At 55.2% G+C, this 13,635-nt stretch overlaps 1 long non-coding RNA gene across 1 annotated transcript in view; it reads right to left on the bottom strand.

Annotated features, from left to right (window-relative positions):
- Positions 1-664: 664 nt before the first annotated feature.
- LOC109280868 (uncharacterized) overlaps positions 665-13,635 on the bottom strand; it is a 453,680-nt gene continuing 440,709 nt past the window's right edge. Inside the window, exon 5 of the long non-coding RNA XR_002087324.2 lies at positions 665-893. This is a non-coding gene — a long non-coding RNA (uncharacterized LOC109280868). The remainder of the gene's footprint in view (positions 894-13,635) is intronic.

The raw sequence follows: 13,635 nt of genomic DNA, 5'->3' as shown, positions 1-13,635 counted from the left end.
TCTGCCAGTGGTCAAAAGTGATGCATCAAGGGTTTTTGTGGGGAAGAATGACATTTGTTGTTTTTTTTTTCTATATCTGTCCACAAAATACCAATATTTCTTCCTGTTCTACAAACTGAGGGGGGTGGGGAAGAGTGGAGGTAGCTAGATTTGCTTGGACCGGTAGGTTTTGAAAATATTAGACAATGCATTGCTTCCTTGTTACGTAGAAAACATGTAATCTGTTTAACTTATAATGAAATGTTACTTGGGAAAGGTAAGAGTTCTGGTCAGACTTTGTTACTGGTATGTCTTTAAAGCACCTTCCACACTAATCATGTCACAATTAACATTTACCCATTAGCAAAATATGGGGGGGTGGGGAATGGGTTTAACTAGGGTATGCCAGGGGCAGCAGAAAAACAAAGTGTGTTCGTTATTTATAAAACACTGAACAAGAAAAAACAGTGATGTTATTCAGTTGTCTCAACAGTATCGCATTATCCATGAAGCTTACACATAAATGGGTTTTAAACTTCAATACCGGACACAGACTCGTGTACACAAGGGAGTAAAAAATGGCACACATATCTCAGAGGGGGAGAAAAAAATCCTACTTAAAGGTTTCTAGTGGCAAGCTGTCAATCAAAATTCTTAGTTTGTTATGAACGAGTCGTTTCTGGAGTAGGGTTAAACAGAGGTTTAATGATTGCAAGTTTAATGTTGTTTTGTCTCGCACATGGTTTTGAAGTATCTTTTGTTGCTGTTGTTTGAAGAGTAAAATATGAATATTCAAATTGTTGCTTAACCGCTGTTATGCATTCATTTAAGGTTCTTCTTCCACTTCTGATGGTGATAAGGCACTGGGTGTAAAGCTGAAGAGGTTTCTTCAACGCCGGGATATCCTTTGGACTCTAGGGGTGAAAAAGGAAGGAGATTTGTGTCTGAAAAGCATGAGTTATACAATAAACTAGAATATCTTTTGTCCCAATTCCATTTTTTATCCGCACTGGATTAAAAAAAAGAAGAAGCAGATAGGCAGGCGACATAAAAATTAAGGCAAGAATTTTAAAAGCTTGCTTTCAACATATCCCCTTTTCTTTCAGAACCTAAGTCAACTGCTTGAAAATAGTCACACCTAGAATACCATAAAAACACATTTAACAATTTTATAGCACGGGGTAATTTTTTTAATTCATCATTAAAAAAAATACAAACACCTCAGGATTCCTTGCCTGAGAGGATTTGTTATAGAAATGACCGAGGGGAGTGACGAAATGTACGGATTGTATTTTTTGTTGCAGAGGTGCGGGGCGGTTTCATTTTGGTTTGGGTCTTATTTTGTGGGACGTGCCTGCAAGCTGAAACAATGGAGCAACTGATTAACTGGCTGGAGAGAAGAAAGGACGCTAGTGTTTGTTACATTTTATTTTTATTGCATTCTTTTGACTAGCACTGTACATATAAACATGTGTCTCTCAATTAGATAGCATGATTTATGAAGTCATGCTCCGACCTAGCCAGGCTGGTGACTCAGATTGGAACTATGATGCCAACTCATTCCCTGGTGATAAACACTGACTGTCCTTCCCACAGCCAGGCACCCCTGGCAGCCTTATTAAAAGACCTTGTGGTTGGCAGAGCACTGAGCAGGAAATGAGGTCCTCTCCGGTTTAGCTCAGAGATGACTGGAAGTACAGAAAACTGTAAGCGAGGCCAGAATCTCCTGACTCACTAAGTTTTTCACGACAGGGCACCTTGCAGTTCTCAGGGGGATCTGGGCCAGCACCCTGCATCCCTTGGCATTCCCCATCTCCTTCTGACCTCACTGGAGATCACTTTGAATCAGGAGAATAAGGGAAATCTTTTCTTTATAGGATGGAAAGTCAGGGGCTTTTTGCCTTCCACGTCCTCCCATCCAAAAACCTCTGCTCCCTGGCTTTGTGCTCACATCTTGGTCCCTGGCTTTGTGCTCACCACCTTTCCAGCTGGGGAAGGCTTCCTCTGCTCCCCCATACAATTTCCTATAGGTCTGCTAATTGCTACAGCAAGGCACTCATCTCTGCAGCTTGGGGAGCTGTTTGTGTGGTCTCTCTTCTTCCAACCGTGTCACCTCTGAGTCCCTGGAAATCAGCCAGTCTCCGAGCCCCAGTGGGCAGCTGCACTGGCCCTTCCTGACGTGACACGGGTATTTCGGACTGTCCCCAGCAGTTGGCCTCATGGGCTACTGAAAGCCCTGTGCTGGGAGGGTGGCGCCCCGAAGGGACAACTCTCCCGTGGCAAGTCCCTGCTGGGAGACGGACAAACACGACCTGGATCACTGGGGGCTGAGATCATTGCTCTAAGAAACTGGAGGAGGGCAAATAAGCCCCTGGTTGCTCTGGCTTTGCAGCAGGCTGGGGAATGCGATCAAATCCGGTGCAACTCAGTGCAGCACATGGCCGGGATCCTGCCTGAGGTCCTCGAGGGTCGGGCTCTCCCCCCCGCCGGGCTGCGATGCCCTGCTCCCCCCGACACCGCCGTCGCACCTGCCCCCCGCCCTGCCCCGCTCCGCCGGGTCCAGCCCAGAGCAGTCGCTGCCTCCCGGTGCTGGAGCTCCTCCGAGGGGCCCCGGCGGCAGCAGCGGAGGATGAGCGTGCACAGTGCGCGCCCAGGCCCCGGCCCCGGGGGATGCGGGAGCCCCGGGCCGGCCCCGGCCCCCGCAGTCACGCCCCCTGCATGCGGTACCTCCGCGGGTGCGGGCATTGAAGGGCGAGACCTCGGCTTGGATACTGGAGTGCAGTGCAGTGGTACACCTCAGTTCGGATACATACAGTACAGTGGTATACCTCGGCTTGGATGTATACAGCACAGTGGCATACCTTGTCTCGGATACCAGTGTGCCACGCAGTGGTAAGCCTAAGCTTGGCTATACACGGTATAGTGGTATGCCTTGACTTGGATGATGGTGTGCAGTGCAGTGGTATACCTTTGCTTGGATACAGGTGTGCAGTGTAGTGATATACCTCGGCTGGGATACGGGTGTATAGTGCAGTCGTATACCTCAGCTGGGATGTAGGAGTGCAGTGCAGCGGTATACCTCATCTGGGACACAGGTGTGCAGTGCACTGCAGTGGTATCTCTCTGTTTGGATACAGGTGTGCAGTGCAGTGGCATTCCTAGGCTAGGACACAGGTGTGCAATGCCGTGGTAGACCTCGGCTGGGACACAGGTGTGCAGCGCCATGGCAGGCCTCCGCTTGGGGCGGACTAGCAGGGCCCAGGAAGGTGCCAGTGAAACTGCCCGACGTGCTGGCAGGGGGCAGACCCCCGGGGGGAAGGGGAGCCGCTGCTCCCGGGGCCGAGGCCGGACGATGCGTCTCTACACGGAGGCTCTTTCCCTCCAGGCCGCCGGGCGCGGATACCTGTCCTCGCCGCCAGCCATCCTAAAGCTCAGTAAGGGCCAGCTGTGAGGGCTCCAGGGCTGGGGCCAGGCTGGCTGCTGCACCGTCCCCGCAGAGTCGGCCCGGGCCCCCGGAGTCATCTCCCCCCGGGAGACCCCGCACTCCGCACCACGGGCCCCCTACCCGGCCGTCGCCTCCAGCCCGGCCTCCGGGCGCCCTCCGCACCCCCTAGCACCCAATCCCCTCCCTCCAGCTGCTGCGAGGGGGACAGATGTGCGAGAGGACCCCGGCCACGTGCGTGCAGCCCGCCCTGCCCCGCGCCCAGCTGGACCCCGCGCCCCGACGGGGCTGCTGAAGTTTCAGCGGAGGGCAGCGGGCAAGGCCGGCCGCATCTGCCTGTCTGCCTGCACTAACCCGGGCCGGGCGGTCCGCGGGGCGGGCTGCCCGGCGGGGCCGGGGCTGCGGGGGGCCCCGGCGGCCGCACTGCGTGAATGCAGCGCAGTGTCAGAGCATGCAGGGGGAGAAGTCAGCAGCCGCCGGACCGTGATGTGGCACCTCGGGGCTTGCAGGCGCGCCGCGGGAGCTCTGGCCCGGGAGGTGGAGGTGGGGGCAGGCCAGCAAGGCCAGTCGTCCCCCCCGCCAACCCCCTCCTTACACAAACAGTCCGCGCCGGGCTGGACTCAGCTTCCCCGTCCGCCCTCGCACCCAAATCCCTTGGATCCCTACGGCCAAAACGATGGCAAACCCGGGAGCCAGCCCTCGACCCATCCCGGGCACAACCTAGTGATCACCAGTGTCTCCCAACATCCAGCTTCCCCGGAAGCCCTAGGCTCAGCCCGGGTGGCGCACGGCTCAATCCCAGCCCCCGCTCACTTGCTCCTAGGCTGCCCCAGGCCCCCGCAAAGGCCCTGCCCGCACAGACTCGGGGGTGCCAGCTCCAGGGAGCCTGCGCTGCTCCGAGCAGGTGTCTCCGACGGGCTGCACTGGGTGGGCACCGCATGAGGTCGTTAGCCACAGACCTGGGTAATGCCCACTTAGAGCTCCGGGGTCCCGGGCCCATCTCGTGGGATCGGAACACGTAGCACCCCCGTGGGGCAGATCCAGGTGTGCAAAGAGCCACGGCAGAGAGTTTGCCCCTGGAGCTGAGCTCGGTCTTGCGCGGGCCTCGGGGTGCGGAGAGGGGTCGCGGGCAGGGGACCACCATCCTGCAGGCCCCGCATGGGCAAGAGAGGCAGTGCCCGGGGCTTCAAAACAGGCACCTCTCGCAGGTGCCCCAGGAGCTGCCCCCTGCTCAGACAGCACCGGATGGTGCGCGTCTGTCTGTGCGTGTCTGTCCCCATCACAATCGGACCTGGCGGCTGAATGGAGAAACAGGATTTCGGGTGGTTTGATTTGACATCAGGAAATTGCTGCGTTTGTAATATTATAACGGGGGGGGGGGGGGATCAGGCCACTGGTGCTGAGACAAGGAGCGCGCTTAAGCAGCAGCGCGTTTCAATCCCCGTCTGCCCACGATTTAAGTCTCCTCTCGCTTACAGAAATAAACTCGCCAACCTCAAGGCTATCCAAAAGGGGGGATTTAATGAGGCCGAGTTTATACACTCGTGTAATTTCGAGGTTTCGCTGGAGCTGTAAAACGACAATCGCTACATGTGTAGAGCAGAAGAGGTGAAATCCCATCCGGGCCCGAGTGGCGGGGCTCTGAAGGAGCTGTCATTTCCAGCAGGGGGGACACAATGACAAGGCCAGCAGCGATGGAGCTCTGATCTCCATCAAGGAGAGATAACCACCTGATTAAAATGGGCCTCTTGTTCTGCCGTCACTCGATCGTCGTGTGAACTCACCTTATTTACAAGCATAGGCAAGGAGCGACCCCCCTCCCGCCCCTCTCCCTGCCGTACACCAAGAGCTGGGCTTTACCCCTCTTTGTTATCGAGACCATCTCCTGGACAGGAGCCTGGGCAGCTCACGGGATGGGGAGCCAAGCAATCGCTCCGAGGGACAGACAGACACACAGAGACATCCAGAGGCACGGACATGAAAGCCTGGGCACTGCAGTGGGTCCCGCCGGGGGAGGGAGGAGCAGTGCCCGGGTGCTGTGCAGACCCGACCGGTTCCAGGGACTGCTGTATTTACAGCGCTGTCTAGTGTCAGTCACACCAGAAAGCATCCATTATCTGCCTTTCTGAAATAACACCTCTGATTTATTTTATTTTATTTTTTAGAAAAAACCCTGTTGTCGGGTAGATTCAACCAAGGGGTTTTGTTGTGGGTTTTTTTGTAAAAAACAAAAACAAAAAAACCAAACCAACAGGGTTTTCTATTTCCAGCTCAGCCTGGACGTTGGGCTGCAGAGCAGTGTCCCCGGGCGAGGAGCTACCTACCCCTCCGTTGAGCCTGGAAGCGTTTGGTTCTCCGTTTTCCTACTATTAAATGGCACAGTGTGTTTGCCAGATTATTATCCTGCTATTGCTTGTGCATTTGTCTCTGATGTCTAGTGTCTGTCATTACACAAAGCGATTTGAAGAGCTAATTTCCAAAGACAGAAAGTCTACACTTACTATAAAAGTCATTAAATTAGCATGACAAGCATAAAGTTCCTAGGTTATAATTTGGTTATAGATCTGAAATCTTCCCTGCTCTCTCCACTTGGAGGATGAAGGCTACGCGCGGAGTCAGGACAGCGGGTTTGCAGAGCGTTTGGGGGAGGCCTGTGGAGGATAAACTCGCCATCCCCTGACCTTTCCCTGCCTCTTCCCCTGCCCATAGCCAGGTCGCTAAGTGGCAAAACATCATTTTTTGCTATTCTTCCCCGCTCTTCTCTATCCCTCCACCCCCCGGACTTGATGGGGAATCTCACTAGAGTCCTCGGCACAACAGGTGTCTGTGAATGCAACCAGACGCGCGAGCTGAATCCCTGATGGGCTGCAAGACCTTGCCAGCAGGATCAACCCCGTGAAGAGGCAGATCGCAGCCCCTGGGCGAAAGCAGAGGCGGGGATGAGAAGCGGGCGCTGGGAGTTTAGGCTTGGTCTGGCTGGTGCAGGAACTGTCACAAATCCGGCTTCTGCACCCGGGAGTGGGGAAGGAGCGCAAAGCTACTCCGCATCCCCCTCAGCGCATCGCCCTCCCCTCGGGCGCTGCGCACAGACCGGGAGTGGCGCGGGGTAACAGGGGCTCTGATGCCGACCCGGCGAGGTCTGGGTCTGAGCTAACTCCGGTTCTGCCTCAGTGAAACACCGCCGAAGCCGGGGCTCGCCCCAGGAGCTCGCCAATACGGTGCCACCAGGCTGAAATCCCCGCTTCCAGGGGGGATTGCCCAAGCCGGGCAGCGAGGCGCCCTCCGGCAGGCTCCTCGGGGAGCTTTGCACGGGGGGCGACGCCCCTCCATAGCCCCTCTCCGCTTTACCCGTTGTGAGGATCCCCGCCGACCTGTTGGCCAGCCCTGCCTGCGGTATCAATGTCCCCGCAATGTCCTGGGCCGCTTTCCCCCCCGCTGTTGAGCACCTGGTACCTTCGCCATGAGTCCTGGAGTGACCCCCACGGGGACATGGGAAAGAAAGGCTCGGTGCATTCCTCCACTGCCTCCTTCCCCAAGTGATAGCAAAGGGACCATTGAAACGCCTGGACCACACGGAAGCATTAATTAGGCTGATGAAATCCATAGAAATGTATGGATTCAGCATAATCGAGTTTCTTCTGCTGACTATAGTTAAGGAATACGTGAGCAGCTGGGAGAATGGAAAGTACTGTGAGGGTGAAGTCATGCATGTAATTGAGTATATTTAACATAACCATTTTAATGATCGGTGATTAAAAGTGCATCTACTTAAATTGTATACCTCCGCAATTTGTCCATATCAGCTGGAGGAGGCTCACAAAAGAAAAGGTCGTCATATACATTTATAAACAAGATCCCGTCCTGGCTTCACATGAGTCGAGCAGGAATGATAAGTGCACCGGGGAAGGCAAGGGAGAGAGACAGAGAAAAAGGGGGGGCCAGAAAGCAGCTACACCAGTGTGATATTAACTAATCACTGTTTTGGCCCCTATTCTCTCCAATACAGTCACACTATTAGAAGTGCATAATAAGCGAGTTTTCTTTTCATCGGTAATTATTTATAACAATTAGATCACTCGAAAAAAAATTCCTTGGGTTTATTTCCCATATTCAAGAAGGTGCTGCTCCTGATCTGACGTGATTCCTCCCCCCCCCCCCCAAATACAATGTTTCCATGCAAAATGTTGAAGCGAGACTTGAACTCTGCTAGAAGTTCCAGTCACAAACACCCCGCGTGCAGGCTGGGGGGCCGGAGAGCTAGTGGGGAAGCCCGAGATAACGGGTATGTGTGTCTCCCCCCCCCCCCCCAAAATGGCAAATTAGCAGTTGAAATCTGCCAGTGGAGACTCTCCCCCCAACCCCACGCGCCTGGAAGCCGGAGTTTCTCTTCTCTTGACTATTCACTCTGCCCAGGCTGGATGCAGCGAATAAATAGAGTCATTGTGGAGCCTATACACAAACCAACCCCCCCCCCCCACCACCATCACACACACACACACACACACACACTTTCCAGTCCTTTATGCCTAAAAGCACGCAGATTTGCAACCTCCTGGCAACGAGGAACCTAAACTTTGCTGCTCCTCGCTGCACCGTTGGCCAAAGGCACTTGCACCTATATGTCTCCAGCGTGGGGGGCTTGCTGGGCGGGGGTCGGGGAGGGTATAGCACACCCGGGGGTCCCTCTCCCGGCCGGGGATAACGGTTTCAAAGCGGCCCTTTGCTGAGCATCGACTTGGAGCCAGAGAAGTTCACTTAAGTTTATGGAGAAAAAGTTCATCCTCCCCCCGACTTGCAAAGAACCGCTGGGAGGTGAAATCCATTTGGAGCCAGTCCATCTGCCCTCAGTTTCCCCATCCGCCTCCCACCCGAGCGGGGCATGCAACCCAGAGTCATTTGCAGCGAGCTCCGGGGCCCGGGGTGCGTATTCCGTGCAAGAGAATTTGCAGCCTTGAAAGCATATTTCTCTTCTGGCGATGGTGGCACTTCAATGCTCACGCGGGCAAGGAAACGGGGGAGATTTATATCTTTTGGAAAGTAGGACGAGCCAGATGGTAATAGCGTCATTAACAAACAAACTTGGGATCTGCAAGTGAAGCTTGAAATTGGGAAAGAGAGCTGCAGAACAAAGGGGGCTGCTGTTGGGAAAGAAGCGGGGGGGGGGGGGGAGCCCCTTTGGTGCTGGCCTGAGCTAAGAACCCTTTCTGGAGGGGCTGCGCCTGGCCGGCGCTCGGTAATAAACGGGGCTTTTTCCTCCCCTGTTGTGACTGAGAAAGGACAGAGAAAACTTTTGCAATAGGCAAATGTGGCATTTATTTATGTGTAACCCTTTGTAGTCTCAAGTGTCCCAAATGGGCCTTTAATTCAAATCCCGGCTGGGCTAGGCAGGGGCGGCTTCTTCCCTCCCCCCCCAGTTTATTTTACAGAAACAAAGCTCCGCTTGTGTCCGGGGCAGGGCCAAGAGTTCAGCGATTATTAATATGATTATTAGGATATTTGGGTTGGAGCTGTTAATGGCGTGGAGTAAATATGAAAAGGCCAAACTTTTTCTGCGCGAGGAGGGGAGAAGCAGCTGCAGCAGTCCTGCCGCGCTCCTGCTAGGCTGGGCTTTAGTTTGCAGCCCTCTTGCTGCCTGGGGGGAGGAAATTCAAATTCTCTCTATCTCACGATCAAATGCATTTACATTCACCGAAAGATGCGGGGAGAAATTAATAGACACGCAGCGAAGGCGCTGATGGAAAGACAGCTCGGCCGGGTGTAAAGAGCCACGTCTGTCCCTGCAAGCACGGTGCGCACAACTTTTATTCTTCAGAATAAAGCACCCAGAGCCGGGTCGTCCTACCTAGAAGACAACGGCTCTGGATACACAGGGCGCACCGAGTCTGGGGCACGTCTGTGTAGCAGCTGCTGTGTCAGAGCCGGGTTTGTCTCCATCGCAAGTGTTGTGTGTTTTATCCTATGGCACAAAACTTCCACATGGGGTGTTTCCATGAATTAACTGCCTAGATGCATAGACACACAGACGCACCCCGCACCCCCCGGCAGCTTTCCCGGTTCCTTACTCTAAGGTCGGTGGTGCTTTTGCCTGAGCCAGGACTTGGGGGTCCGCCCCCCGCCCCAGTGATAAGGTCAGTTCTGGCTCGGAGTCCAACAGTCCTGCGCTGCCTCCAGCCACAGAGGGGGTTGGGGTGTTTGTGTGCCAGGGGGATCTTTGCCTGGTAACTCACATTTTCCCGAAAACACTGCCAATGTGTCGAAAATCTCCTGGTTCCGTCCCCCCCCCCCCCGCCCTGGAGGCAAGTGGGTGATTATTAAATTGAAGAAGGAGTTGAAAGACGCCTGTGAGCAGCCCCAAGGTGAGAGGCAGACCCAGGCTCTCCAGTAAAATCTAACGTGGTGTATTTTTTCCCCCTTTCTATGCACTGGAGATCTTTCAAAGCCCCGAGGACTTACCCCTAAGGCATTATTCAAAGAGGGAGAGAAAGAAGGAGAAGAAGAAGGAGAAGAAAAAGAAAAGCCCTGCGACTGGCGGTTCGTCACAGGCAATTGTCAAGGGTTTCAAAGGGCCGATCAAACGGGCTGAAGAGTAATCTACATTAAAGTCCGGATGGCAGTGTTACAACATGCACCTGCAGGGTATTTGCTATCCGTGCCCCTGACCGAGCTACAAATCACCATTAGAGAAAGCTGCTTAAGCTTCCTTCTTGCTTCTAGAAAGACTCTCTCGGGCGACGCCGCTTTGATATTTACCCATCTTGTTATTCATAAGCACTTTTTAAACAAACAAAAAAAAAGCAGCAGCCCCCAGCCCCCTTCCCCGGCAGGATTTCCTAGGCAGGAGGGAAGGCGGGGGGTGCCCGCAGGACCCCGCCGGCTCCCGGGGAAGCCTCCAGCGTGACCCCAGCCCCGGCCCAGCTCTGCTCCCGGGAAACGGCTGCTCCGGCTGTTTGCAAGCCCCGCGGGCTGGGGGCGTCCCTCTGCCCTCCCGCCCCCCAGCCCCGCTCCGGGAGCTGCGCGGGGAAGCCCCGCCGGCTGGACCCGCGGCACCCCGACGCCGTCGCCCGGGCGACGCGGGCAGCGCGGCCCGCATCGGCACGCCCCGGCCCGGCCCGCGGGGTTTGCTCCCAGCGGCGGGAGGCGCCGGGATGGAAATGAGCTCATTATGGAGGGGGCGGCGCAGCCGCGAGGGCCCCGCCCCGCCCGGCCCGGCCCGGCCCGGCCCAGCCGCCAGAAAACGCCGCGCCCGGGGGGAAAGGAGGGTGCGGGGTGCGGGAGCTCCGGCCCGGGGAGTGCGGGGCAGCCCCGGGACGTGCCCGCAGGCACCGCACCCCGCATCTCTGCACCATCCCCATGCAAGGCGGGGGGGAGCCAAGTTTCCACCCCCGGGGAGCTTTGCCTAGCTCGGCTCCCTGCCCCCACTGCTGCCTCTCCCGGAGATTTGGGGGGTGGGGAGAGGGTTGCATCCCTGCCCCCAGGCCGGGAGCCCAGGTGCGAGGTGGGGCCGGGCGCGGGCGGACTGACCCGGGGCCTCCGCTCCCAGCGCTGGTGGCAAACAAAAGGCGGGAAGGGGAAGGGGAAGGGGAAAGGGAAGGGGAAGGGGGGTGGGAGCCGCCTCTGGCCCCGCGGCCTCTCCTCGCCCCCCGGCCGGGGAAGCCCGCTCCCCAGCGCCCTTAATCTCCTGCTGACTGAGCCGCGGAGCGCATCAAAGCGCGCATTGTTCGGCGCGGGGGGACCGGCAGGAGCGGGCCGGGCCTCGGCGGCGCTGCCAGCTCCTTTCGGGGGGTGGCAAAATAAATCCTGTGTGGGAGGCAGGGGTGGGGGTGGCTCGGCTCAGGCCAGGCGCGGATCCCCTGGCTTGAGCTAGAGCCCGGACCTGCCGGCTCGCCGCCTCGGAGGCTAGGGACGGCAGAGGGGGCGCCCCGGGCCAAGCGCCCCAGACGGCCCGGGACGCAGCGAGGGGAGCCAGCGCAGGGCAGCGCGGAGGCACGAGCCCGCCCCCCGGCCGCAGGGGTCGAGCCCGGGTCCCGGGCCGGGGTGCGGGAGCCTGGACATTCCTGTGAAGTCTGCCACCGCCAGCGCTGTGTAGCAACGGCGGGGAAAGGGGTGGATTTGCTCCGGGAAGATTGAGGTGGTTGCTAGGATGTGAGAACAAAAAATCTTCCCCCGGTCGGGGGGTAGGAGGGAGGGAGGCGAGGGGAGAGAAGGGGGCTCTAGCGTTTGTCACGGGGAAAACTGCAGACATCTGCTGGAACTTCCATATCTAAGCTGTTCATTTACAGGAGCCAACTTCTGAAATCTCCACAATTAGATCTGCATTGTTCTTTCCCAACAACACTGCCTAGAAAGAAAAGGTCTTCTCTGTCGGGGCCAATCCAACGAAGCGTTTGACGTTATTAAATAATAAAGCGATTGTGATTTACATTGTTGTTCAGAAAAAGGGGCAATTATCCACTGTTATGTTGCCATAAAGATCATATTAACTCGAATTAGTAATCAAACAATATGCTCGCGTTAAAAGTACGGAGGGGACAATGCGAGTGTTGCTGTCGCATCCTCACTTTTCCTTGTAAAAACCAGCAGCGTAAACGCACTTGGAAGATGCGCAGAAGCTGCGCGCTAAAAACAGAAGCAAAGCAAAGCAGGAGAGGTAGCAACGTGGTGATTCATGGTCCCCTGCCTTGAGCGCTTTCCATTCATTCAGAGCCGCCCAAACCTCCAGTTTACCAATGTTTTGGGGGTTTATTATTTTTTTTCCCTGAATTAGTTTTCCCCCCGTGAGAAACGGCGCTGGGGACGCTCTGCTCGGACGCGTGTGCGGGCTGCCCGACTTGGGGGCTTTGGCTGGGTTTTTTCAGAGCAATGATTGCACACCGGGCTCTGCTTGTGAACTCAAACGCCACCAAAATGTCACTCCAGGCACCTCCCCGCGCTCGAGCCAATTCACCCTGCCACAATCAAATCATTATTTTTATTAAAGCGGTTATTAGGTTTATAACTCATTCGCCACTTAAATTTGTGCAGCCAACCAAAGCGATCTAAATAGGCTGGAGTTGCCCCATGGGTGCGGAATGTGAGCGTTAATAAGAAGGATTAATTATGGGTGTGTACATCAATAGGACGCAGGGGCTATCAAGTAGCACTAGGGAGAGAGAAGGTAGAAGGGGGGGGAAACCCAAACTGGAGTGGGGCAGCCTGGATTTCGAAATAGCAGCAGTCTGCCCGCCCGTGTCTCACATCGTGCTGGACTCGGAGGGCCCCGATCCGGAGGAAGGACGCAAGTCCACCCCTTGTTATAAACCACAGCCAGGCACAAGTTGATGGAGCTCCAACTTCTCCGTAAACAGACCAGTGCTGGCTGATGCTCCGGAAAACAAACAGGGACCAAACCCCCCCCACTTCGAGACTATCAGAGATGGAGATGGAATATATGTGTGTACACACACACGAATACTACCTTTTATCTTATATTGAGGCAAGATCCATTTCCCTGTGATCGGATTTGACCCCGGGAAGCATAAACCAGTCACATATTAGTACCTGCGCCTTTTTTTTTTAATGCCATTTATCGCCAACACCTTTTGCTATCAGTTGGGGAGGGGGGGACCTGATTTACTCGGAGCCCAGTAATAAGCGGTTCGCTGTCAGATTTCCCTGGTTAACAGGAGTGAGGCAGAGCCCGGCTTTGCTCTGGGCTAGAGGAGCTGATGCTATTTGTTACCGCGAAAAAAAAAAACTTTTCCAGTGACATGGTTTTTTTATAAGCAAACACAGAGCAATTTTCCTCGGCGCAATGCATCAGCAAGTATCTCCAAAAGGGTCTAATCTACCTCTCGCAGGAGCAGCCAGGGCTGCTCTGGGATGCTATGAAAATACCTTCTCATTGACTTCTCCGCTACAGGATGAGGAATATTATATGAGAGGGAGAGGGGGGGAGAGAGGAAGGACACAAAATCAATGCGAGCCACTGGCGGGGGAGTCCGCTCTCACTCTAAATCACTCCAAATAAAACTCGAGTAACCAAGTGTAACGAGCCAGTTTCTTTTAAGCAGATCGTGGCAAAAAGAAAAAAGAAAAAAAAAGAGGGAAACAAGGCAGGAAAAACCCATCTGCGCTGGGTTAGCAGGAGTGTAAAGTTTTTATCCCTGGATAAAGATAATATATTAAGCCAAAAAGAGGAGACAGGTTACCTCTAACCAGGGATTAATCTGCGTTGG

Source organism: Alligator mississippiensis, chromosome 7 (assembly GCF_030867095.1).
Source record: "Alligator mississippiensis isolate rAllMis1 chromosome 7, rAllMis1, whole genome shotgun sequence".
NCBI lineage: Eukaryota > Metazoa > Chordata > Crocodylia > Alligatoridae > Alligator > Alligator mississippiensis.
Note: the sequence above shows the minus strand (reverse complement) of the source record. Positions and strands in the feature narration are given on the sequence as shown.